We start from the raw sequence: 10,537 nt of genomic DNA on the forward strand, positions 1-10,537 counted from the left end.
ACTAGTGTGATATTCTGAGGAGTTGACAATGCTTAAAAACCTAAACTGAAATTGATCATATATAATTGTATTCAGTTGATGTACATGTATGTTGCTTAGATTTTTTTTGTTGCATCTGACGGGAAAAAATACAAACTTTTCCGGCTTTCCACTGTTCAATATGCAGTTTAATGATGCAGCTGGAAATATTACCGTTTTTGCGATATCTATTGTATTGAATATGAACCCATAATCGCAGAAATACAGCTGTACATGCATTAGGACATTGATTACAGAAGGGAAAGGGGATGATTAGTGGGACGTTTCTCTTCTAGATTTTGTTCTTTAGGTTAAATGTCACTATTGAGTTTTATCACCATCCCAAATTGAATGTATCAGATAAAAGACTGTTTTCGAGAAGAAGAAAAAATCCCCCACACTCCGGGTGCCCGTTTCACAAAGATTTCCAAAGATGATTCATTAGATAGAACTTAGGTATGCCTAATTTATAACTTAGGAATTTACTGAGGTTTATAATAGCTGTTTCACAAAACTTTCTTAGCGTAGCACAGTTGAATTATCTTAATTAAGATACATTGTAAATCACTTTCATATCATATTGTTAATTCTAAATAAGTACCGATCATTTATAAATTCTTTTCAATATGACACGATTGTAAACTTTATAAGTGAATATAAAAATGCAATCCCTTATTCACCTAGAAAAAAAATGCGTACATTGAGTGTAAATAGTGTAATGTCTAAAAACATATACGTGTACTGATATTTTGTATCAAATTTTCAATTTACATGGAAAAAAATCTATATGAAACCTATATGAAATCTAAACCAGAGAAATTAATTGACGATATATATATAATGTATATTTTTACTTCTAAAGTTTTAGTTTAGAAGTACTAGTAAAGTGAAAAAGGTTTTAATGATGCGTGTAACTTGTATTTTTTGTTCCACTTTAATGTGCTTTGATTTGCGTATTATTCATTTCAGAAGAACATAAACAGTCGTCATGTTAAGTTTGATAAGACATCGATTTACCTGTATTAAAGTGAAGATATAGCTTAGGAATTTCCTAAGACAAGACTTGAATAGTGAAACGGATAAGTAAAAGACTTAAGAATTTTTTTTTCACAAAATATACATGTAACTTAGTTAAAATCATGCTTTGTGAAACGGGCCCCTAGGGATAGATTTTGAACCTAAGTTGTCCGATCCAATGTATATGCCCGAAACTTGATGAACCCGCCCTACACTATCTTCTATGATTTTTTGTTAGTTAATGCACGTAAAAAGTTCTCGCTAAATAATTCAATATTATTTTATTTCAAGTATATATTTTTATGGTAACTCCCACTGACATGAATCCGCCAAAGCGTAACCACTACCTCACTTCCATTTATACTATTGCAAAAATGATAGTAGGTTTTCTTTAATTAATTTTACAATAATTACATGTATTGATCAAGCAAAAATGAAATTATAGCTGAAGGACATTTTCTAACACGACTTAAAATACTGAAGGTGTAAGCAGTTACTTCATTATTTTATTGGCCAAATGTATTCATTAGTAAGGATAGAAATGCATTATCACTTTTGATATATGAAACATAGATTTGTTGCCTTTATCGAAGATCTAATTAAAAAGATTGAAAAAAAATTATGTATTTTCAGGTGCATATTTTCTTATGCACATGAGGATGTCAATGCATGATCCAGCAACGAGGCTAAAAAAACTGAGGAGTAAATGATGCCGAAACGTTCGATGATCCCATTGAGCTACTTCTTAACGTCAACATGATTATTAATTTAATTATGACATTAACACCCTGATGCAAAAAAGTATGTGTGAATTAAGAAAATTTCCTCGTCCACTTCACTACAGGATTACAAACAACGATTAGATAGTGAAAACGTTCTACATAAGGATGGATGACTCTCCTACATGTTACAAGAAACCCAAAGGAGGTAAACAAACATGGTTTAAGTGTCGCAAAATTCGTAGCATAAGAGGAATACCAAAACTTTTCCTATTTACCTTTAACGGCATTTTTGAAGAAAGAAGTTTAATCCACTTGACTGATTGGAAATGGGCAATAAGTTGTCATATTGATTACTACAAATCATCTGTGAAAAAAACTAAGCTATATAAGAACAGTAAGAAACAATGCTGTAAATAGATAGAGACATTTTTTTCGCACAGGAAGGAAATATGTCAAATGTTTTCTATATAGTCAACTCTTCATGAAAAAGAGAAAATACGTGCAGACACAATACAAAACGTGATCATGGATGATGAAAAAGTTACAAGTAAACCCTTTGTTTAAAGCAAGTAATAAAATGTTTCACTACTGTAATTCAAAAATACTTCATGATATTTCAATATTCTTTGAAATTTCTTTCTACACGTCTTTCTCTTTTTTTGATGGCAAAAGGCAATTATGAGTTATGATGATATGTTGATCTTTCTGGTGGATTCACCAACTTTCTGATCTTTTATGTAAACTGAACATAGCATTCATATTGGTGGGCCCACCAATTATGTATTCAATAGCAGCAATAAACTAATTGTTACCGGCAGGGGGTTTCTTTGGTGAATCCACCAACTTTGTAATCTGTTTTTTAATAATTCGTATAACTTGATATGTGGTGGATCCACCAAGTAGGGGTATTTTGAATTTTGTCAATCTTTAAGTTTTTGGTGGCTTCACCAACTTTCTTGTTTTGTATATAAACTGACATGTGTTGCAGTGTTTTTGTTTATTTAGTGCCATCGATGAATGTTTAGAAACTTTTGGTGAATGCACCAATTTTGTACTCTATATTTGTTTGTTGAATTCATTTTGGTGGATCCACCAAATATTTGGATAATGAAAGTTTGTATTTAGGTGGAATCACCAATTAAGGTTTCTTTAAAACTGAAATGTTTGATAACATGTGTTGCTCTCATTGCTTTGTTGGTGGGTTCACCAAATCTTTGAGTGATATACAAAACTGTATGCGGACAAATTCACAATTGAATTTTGGTGGAACCACCAGGGCCCTGTGTGAATGAGATATTTGATGTTGTTTAAAAAAATAGAACCGCCAATATTTTATCATTGGTGGACCCACCAAGTTTATTTGTAAGTGAGATATTCGATGAAATAAGTTGGTGGAGTAACCAATATTTTGACAGTTATTGTGGAATATGAAGGTTTAAAGGTACTGTAAAATGTGCTTTTGTGTGAAAAAGATGGTGGGTTTACAAATTTATGTTGTGTTCAACAACAAAAATGAATAAAATTTATGTTCATTTCTGTTATTGCATTGCGTTCATTTTTCATTTTGCGCTGAAAAAAAGAGGACACGAATAGAAAATCCTCTTTCTTAATAGAAACAGTTTTACTATTATTGGCGACCTGATTTAACTTCCAATGGAATTTGAGATCGAGACAACATCACCAAAACACCGAAAAACAATCAACTCTGGCAGCATGCTGTGCACAGACGTTAGCGGCGGCCATCTTTGTTTACACTGGTTTTGAAAATATACCCGCACTGAATATTTTTTTAAAATATATTTCAGCGTTAAAAAAAATTATGTCTATCAAAAACAATTAAGTTGATTTTATATGAATTATTTATAGTTGAAAATTTGTTGCTTTTTTTTTTTATTAAGTTTTTAAGCCTCCAAATATTCATTTGGCAAAGGAGGTAACTGAAATTATCAAACATTACCAAAATATACTTGTCTACAATTTTTCAACGCAAGCTTTTCCCACTTATTTTATTTTATCAATAAAAATTCAAAATATTTTTCTCATTTATAAAAAATACAAACCCTCACCAATAACAATGTATTGGATTTTAAAGCTCACAGTTTGGTTCATGGTTTCAATGATTTATATAAGAGAATGAAATATATATCTTCCCGTCCGAATAACCACTTAAATTATTTTTTCAAGCAAATCATCATTATTGTGGGTTAAAAGAGAATACAAAGAAACTATTTCAGAGGGAAAACAAAAAATTCGTGAAAATCGATGTGCGACGTTTTCTTATATATTCGCCTGATGTTTGCTTGGACAGCCTCTTAATAAGATTGGCAGATTAATAACTGCCAATCTTTTGTTTTGCTCAGACCAAGTATTGCCTACCCATTTTACCGGATGCCGAACCCAAAGCTATTAAACTGATTGAAACACGCCTTTCCTTTATCATTATTTTCGTAATAACTCAGATTTGAAACAGAATTATTCCTTAATTTTTGCAATTTATATTTTCCTTCCCATAAAGATAATGTATGCTAAACTACGTTGAATTAGACTCAGTAGTTCTTGAGAAGAAGATTTTTAAAAATGCACCCCTTCTTCTACAGTTTCAACGTTTTCTCAGCTTTGAATACAGATCGGACTTTTATTTCTGCAATTTATATTTGCCCTCCCATAAGGAAGCTTTGTGCCAAATTTGGTTGAAATTGGATAAGCGGTTTTAGAGAAGAAGTTCAAAATGTAAAAAGTTTACATACGGACAGACAGACGGACGGACAGACAGACGACGGACAAAATGTGATCAGAATAGTTCACTTGAGCTTTCAGCTCAGGTGAGCTAAAAAGGTGATGTCTACGGAGATTTTGTATTGCATCAAGCCCGGATGATAACGTTAAAAAATTGCGAGATGTATTCCGAGTGTATTCCGAATGGAGAAAAGATGTATTCATTCCCCATTATAAATTTCCGTAAGGAATCTGTTTTCGTTCCTGTGAATTTTTCCGAGTGAAAGATGATAATGGGTCAATAAAATTATCTCGGAAAATATCCCCTTCAACTATTTCAATTGCACTTCTTTCACAGGTAAGTGTATTTTTATTAAAAATCGTCCAAATGTGCTGCATAAATATCTTGGGACAGGCTATACCTTGCTTCCAAACAAGTTTCAGCTTTCCTGGTCTTATGGGTCATGAGAAAAAGATTTTTGGGAGTTGATTTTAATTAACTCTCCTATGCAGTTACGCTGGCAAACCGAAAGTGAAATAGTGTTTGGACCTAAGCACAAATCGTCACCGCTGACAAGACTTAGTTCTCGAAAGTAATCGATTAATTCGCTGTAATGAATTCTGAAGCACTGTTTTTCAAGGAAAATTATTTATGAAAACCATGAAAATAGTCAGATTTTAAATGGTAGGAACAATTTAGATATTTTTTATAGTGGTATGAATTTCTACGCTAGAGATTACAATAGTCTCGTTTAACCAGACGATCGGTGGTTTCCGTAAATTTTCGACAAGCAGAGAATCTCTCTTGCTTGTCGGAGATTAACAGAGACAGCCAAGCGTCTAGTTGAACGAAACTAGAGTCCAATATTGCTTGAATCCATACAATTTTTCAGAAATATTTCGATTACTCATACGTACCTTGATGGAATTAATAGTATTTTTAAATATTACACGGCATGATTCATATTGGTTTTATCGAAATTCTTTTCGGAAATTATAATTATATCATAAAATTGTGCGTAATTCAAATACATAAATGTGTAAAAACCACTTGCCATGCAAAATAACGTATCGTTGATACTAAAATAAATAATAATCGATAAAATCAACTCCCGTCAGTACTTCAGTACTTCGATTAAAGATTTACTCTGTATATTCCTATGTAAAACTTCGATCCCCCATTGTGGCCTTACCCTACCCCCGGGGGTCATGATTTTCACAACTTTGAATCTACACTACCTGAGGGTGCTTCCACACAAGTGTCAGCTTTCCTGGCCGATTAGTTTCTGAGAAGAAGATTTTTAAAGATTTACTCTATATAGTCATATGTTAAACTTCAACCCCCCCCCCCCTCCCATTGTGGCCCCACCTTACCCCTGGGGGTTATGATTTCACAACTTTGTATCTACACTACCTGAGGATACTTTCACACAGGTTTCAGTTTTTCTGGTCTTATGGTTCATGAGAAGAAGATTTTTGAAAACTTTTCCAAAATATTCATAAATTCCTAATTATCTCCTTTTGCAAAAGGGCGTGGTCCTTAAATTTTACAACTTTGAATCCCCTTAGGCAAATGATGCTTTGGGCCAAGTTTGGTTGAAATTGGCCCAGTGGTTCTTGAGAAGATGTTGAAAATGTGAAAAGTTTACAGACAGATGGACGGACAGACGGACGGACAGACGGGCGACAGACAAAATGTGATCAGAATAGCTCACTTGAGCTTTCAGCTCTGGTGAGCTAAAAATGATTAGTGCTACCAGAGACATAAATAACAATGTTACATATGTCTCTGCTGCTACTATAGTGCATTAGACTTAGAATGAAGAAAACCTTAGCTAATTTTTTTTCCTATTAAGCTATACCAATATCTCAGGGGACAAATTTGTTCGATTTTTTTAATTCTTTAAAATCCATGTTAAATAATTATTCCGAGTTAAAATAATACCCTGGTATATGTATCTTTTTGTATAGTTCCAAAGATAATCTATCATTTAATATTTGTATAATTGAATAGATAGAATTTTCAAAATTTTACGACTATTTTTTAAAAAATATTTAAGGTATATGATCGTACTATTGAAGTAAGAAATACAAATGAGATCTCACCAGCTTGTTCCCAATTGAGGACATTTCTTTCATCAGTCTTTCTGAGCGTATCTGAATGTTCAGTCGACTATAAGTATAGTAAACAAAAATTGTCCATGATATATTATGATAAGCATATCTTCTATTTATTATTATCTTTTCCCACTGCTTATTGTCTTCTGTTATTCTTTTTCTTCTTTGACAAAACAAGAGGCCCATAGGCAACATCGCTCACATGTACATGATGGGCAACAGGTATGATAAAATCAGCTCAATCGAGTCATAATACAGTTATATATAAAAAAAAATTACATCAAAATCTGAATCCCTCGTGAGGCCAAAGAATCCTCCAGGGGCCAAAGTCTACACAATTAAAAAGAATCACCTGCTCAGCTATGTTAAGGAAGGTCTAAGAATTCTACCACGTGTGATGTAGAAAAATTTGCATAAGCCCCGCCCCTTATTCATGAGATTTTACGAGATATGGGTATTTCGGTAATTAACAAACATCTAACAAAATGAATATGATTAATTATTGGGTTTGAATGGTTCAAGAAAGGTGTACTGAAATAAAATCATAAACTATTCTTTATATCTCGCGAAATGATGAAATTCCTAAGTCGTCTGATGACGTATCGAGATTGACTACGTCACACCGGCGCTTGCAGCTGTGATCAGAATAAACATGTGGACTTCAGTGATATATCTCGGAATTTAACTCGTTTACAACCAGTGTGGACAGAAATCGGCATAGGATTCAACTGAACAAGGTAGGATTTATCTGTACTTCCCCTAGATATTGTTTTATATTACCTAATATTGTTGGATGGAACGGAAACGAAGTGAAATTCCTCGGCTTCGATTTTGTTTACTTGTTTACATTTGTTTTTCATGTAATATTGTTTTCAAACATCAGTTTGGTGACTCAGTCAGGCAAAGTAATTGTTCTGCGTTTCGCTAGTTTTGATCATAGAGAGCGTTGAGGCTCATTGTAGCTTTTTACTGGTCTCATATCGCGATAATATTAGATCGCATTTCCTCCATGTTCAAAGTACACAATAAAAAGTCCATGGCCAAACACTGTATGTGCTAGCACTACAAAGATTACTGTGAGGATCTGGAATGATTATAGACAAGATTGTAATTTGTTTAAGTAAATCGAAATGTGTTTTTTTATTCAGCCTTCTTTTATGAAGATCTTATTAGTTTTATTAAAGACAAAATTAAAGTGTGTTCAAACTGAATTTCCACACATTTTAAAAAATAAACATTTGATTATGCCTGTTGTAATATCACTGAAATTGAAACCGCCATTAATATGCCCAATAATAGAGTAATGTTTCATTTTCATGTTATCTTTAACACAATAGCTCAATGCTAATTATGACACATTATTCATTTTCAGGGTTACTTAGGCAGTAGATGGTCCACTGAAAACACTTCTTGGGATGTTGATGAAAAGTAGGTACTACAAATGTATATAAATATTTCTTTTACTCACTAACTTCAACTTCATGCATAGTTTGTTGTTTTTTAATTCATATTGATAATGATACTAATGTAACCTATTATAATAATTTGCATTGATATCTATTGAAATGAAATTTGAAATTGATATATATTCATCATTTCAGGTATTGGTTTTCTTATCAACTGGACTACCTCCTAATATCAAAAAGACAGAAGAGAAGAACATGTAGTGTGCAAGAAGAATTTTCAATTTCCATAAATTACACATTATGACTGAAAAATACTAAAAATCAGAAAACACTAGTCTTGTTGAACAGTTTGTCACAGAAAAGCAATCTCTATAGTATTTGTAAAGTTGATTATCAAAATAAATTCTTGATAATATTGATATATTGTTTCTTCTTGCTTTCTTTAATTAGTACTAAAATATCAATTATGATTACAAGTAAACCTGATTATACATTAAAAGAACTTATTCGTCAGCACAGTACCATAAATTATTATGAAACATAAATGTGTAAATTACAAACTCAACACTTACACCCCCACCCCCCCCCCCCCCCCCCCATAAAGGCAACTGATGAAGTTATGTTTTTCCAATTTCAACAATTTTATAATGATGATTGGTGTGAACAGAAACAACATTTTAACATTATTTTAGTGAAATTCACAGCGTTAAATTATTTTAAGAATGAAAATTAAAATCATGATCTTAGTCAGTGTTGCGTTTGAATTTCATGCAAATGACGCTGAAAGTGAAGTGGGTCAGATAAAATGCAGAAGTGCAAGGGCATACACTTGATCAAATATATTGAAAATTTCCATGTCTTACCATTGTATCCCTATTATATCAAAAAGTGCTGGGAGCTGTATGAAGTCGCTACGCATTTCATATAAATAAGCGTTAATTGCGGGAAATCCCAGTAAATTGCTGTTCATACAGTGTTTACATTGAATTTAATAATTGTTCTTACTTGAATATTTTAAGCTCCCAGCACTTTTCGAAATTTTGAAGGTTCATTTTACAAGTTAGAAACAGAAATAACTATATTTGTTTATGTTATGTCCTTGCACTTTGCATTTTTTCGTATTAGTCCTGGTTCATCTATTTTTAGCAGTATCACGTGACAGGGTATTCCCAAGAGACTCAAAAATTGCTCATCCGATAACAAATTATTTGATTTGTATAATCGATAAAATATCTCTTTGTTTAACAAATGTTTGGAGTAGAATATCAAGATTGTTCAAAGGCTAACATTTTATGTGATAAATATCGCTATTTTTGTATGGACGCCCTTAACATAGCTGAGTGGCTGATTGGTTTCTTGGAAGATTTTTAAAGATTTATTCTATAAATTCTTATTTTAAACGTCGACCGCCCATTGTGGCCGCCCCTACCCCCGGGGTCATGATTTTCACAACTTTGAATCTACACTACCTGAGGATGCTTCCACACAAAGAACTGCGAACGCTAACGCCCGTTTCCCGCCTACATTTTGAATCCAAATATTTCGAAATCTCTGTCAGATATTCAAAACCTAATTTTTCTACAAACAAGAGGCTCATGGGCCACATCGCTAACCTGAACAGCAGTTCCTTGTAACATTACATTTCGTAGCATATGCTTTTTCTGTTTTAAACATTGAACCCCTTTCTGGGGCCCCAGTATTGGTCCGAGGTGTATGTTTGGCTTGAACAACATAAATAGTAACACAGGAATGAAAATGTGTAGCACTGCGGTGGGACCGCACGTACACAGCCTGAAAAACTGAACATAGAATAGTTCCACTTCCAAGAGGAATGACTCTCAGACTGTACAGAACATCAAGAAAGATAGCTCTTGGTTCAACTACATTAGAGTTTACACAATCTGAGGATCCTTGCATAGTAATCTCACAAACTGTAGCATTATAGTTCTCGAGAAAACTTTTTTAAAAACATTTTCAATATATCGTTCTATATTAAACTTTGAACCCCTCTTGGGGCCACAATATTAGTCCAGGGCGAAAGCTTTAATTATTTGGAATCTACATTATTTAAGGATGCTTGCAAAGTAATCTCACAAGCTGAAGCATTATAGTTCCCTAGAAAAAGACTTTTCAACATTTTCTCTCTATATTTCTATGCTAAACTTTGAACACCTCTTGGGTCCCCAGTTTTGGATTGAGGGCCACGGCTTTTATAATTTCGAATCTACATTATTTGCGGATAATTATGTAGTTATCTGACAAATTGATGCATTGTAGTTCTCGAGAAGAACATTTTTAAACAATTTACATATATACTTCTACATTTAACTTTAAACCCATCAAGGGTCCCAAGTATTAGTCCGGGGGTCATTATTTTAAAACTGTCGAACCTTCATTATCCAAGGTTGTATGCATGATAGTAATTTCACAAATTGAAGCATTGTAGTTCTCGAAAAGAAGAATTTTTAACATGTTACCTTTATATTTCTATAATAAACTTTGATCCCCTCTTGGGGCCCCAGTATTGGTCCTGGTGTCACG

The 10,537-nt window shown here is 33.0% G+C and overlaps 1 protein-coding gene and 1 long non-coding RNA gene across 2 annotated transcripts in view; one reads left to right on the plus strand and one right to left on the minus strand.

Moving 5' to 3' along the window:
• Positions 1 to 6,641, minus strand: part of LOC128162360 (uncharacterized) — a 30,908-nt gene extending 24,267 nt beyond the window's left edge. Inside the window, exon 1 of the mRNA XM_052825518.1 lies at positions 6,579 to 6,641. The gene's annotated coding sequence lies outside the window, so the exon portion shown is untranslated. The remainder of the gene's footprint in view (positions 1 to 6,578) is intronic.
• Positions 6,642 to 7,031: 390 nt separating this feature from the next.
• Positions 7,032 to 8,490, plus strand: LOC128164290 (uncharacterized). Its single transcript, XR_008240925.1, has 3 exons — positions 7,032 to 7,327; positions 7,963 to 8,018; positions 8,192 to 8,490. It is a non-coding gene; the product is annotated as an uncharacterized LOC128164290 (long non-coding RNA).
• Positions 8,491 to 10,537: the final 2,047 nt, after the last annotated feature.

Source organism: Crassostrea angulata, chromosome 9 (assembly GCF_025612915.1).
Source record: "Crassostrea angulata isolate pt1a10 chromosome 9, ASM2561291v2, whole genome shotgun sequence".
Taxonomy (NCBI): domain Eukaryota; kingdom Metazoa; phylum Mollusca; class Bivalvia; order Ostreida; family Ostreidae; genus Magallana; species Magallana angulata.